This window comes from Cariama cristata, unplaced genomic scaffold (genome assembly GCF_000690535.1).
Source record: "Cariama cristata isolate BGI_N322 unplaced genomic scaffold, ASM69053v1 scaffold37661, whole genome shotgun sequence".
In the NCBI taxonomy this organism is placed as follows: Eukaryota; Metazoa; Chordata; class Aves; order Cariamiformes; family Cariamidae; genus Cariama; species Cariama cristata.
In genome coordinates, this window is record NW_009601676.1 from 25,620 (window position 1) to 26,465 (window position 846).

Here is an 846-nt window from a genome sequence, read left to right on the forward strand (position 1 = left end):
TGCAGCTGTCCCTCTGGAAGAATGCCCGGCCTTCCTGGACTCCTTTGCCCTTCAGGACTGCCTCCCAAGGGACCCTGTCAACCAGGCCCTTTGACAGGGCAAAGTCTGCCCTTGCAGGTGACCAGCTGAGAGTCCTCCACCCCGGCAGTGACCGAATGCATTTAGGGGCATTTCTAAACACAAGCTTCTGACCAATTCCCACCAGAGTTCAGCTCACAAACTCGGCCACCGTGACAAACTGTGCATCCCGTCCTGAGCAAGCAGTCTCAGCAAAGCCCAGCACAAGCCACCGGTCTCAGGAGCCAGGGCGGACAGCAGTGCCGGGGGCTCGTACGGCCCCTCACACCTACAGCCGCCATCTGGGTGGCCGAGCGCCCAAGCCAGCTCCTCCGTCGCCCTGCCGAGAACAGCAGGCCCACAAGGCACGAGAGTTTGCGGCGTGGCTTCCCATAACCTGAAGAGAGCATTTTGCTCCCTGGAGCTGCAGACGTGATCAGCTCCCTACTCTGCCTTTGCAGCAGCAGCGACAAGAAACCCAAGAGAATTTGCAATTCCCAGAGCAACCCAGTGGTCATCCCAGCTTCTGCCCAGCGGGAATGCGGCAGGCCGGTGGCCCAGCTGTCTGACACACCTTGCCTACCATCCCCATTCCTCAAAGGCTGCTGACTGCGGCCTGGTGGTCAATGGACTCTTGTGCCACGCTGTCATCTCCATGCTCTGGGTCCAGGCCACCAGCCGTGGCCTCCACAGCACCAGAAGCCGGGAGCAGCACCTCTCAGACTGGCTCCCCCCACCACCCCCCTCCCCTCAGCATCTGCTCACCCTACGCTTCCCCGCCCCCCCGCC

At 61.8% G+C, this 846-nt stretch overlaps 1 protein-coding gene across 1 annotated transcript in view; it reads right to left on the reverse strand.

Annotated features, from left to right (window-relative positions):
- The window catches only part of LOC104169590 (adrenodoxin-like), a 6,741-nt gene that overhangs the window by 5,527 nt on the left and 368 nt on the right, over positions 1–846 (reverse strand). The gene's annotated exons all lie outside the window — the stretch shown is intronic.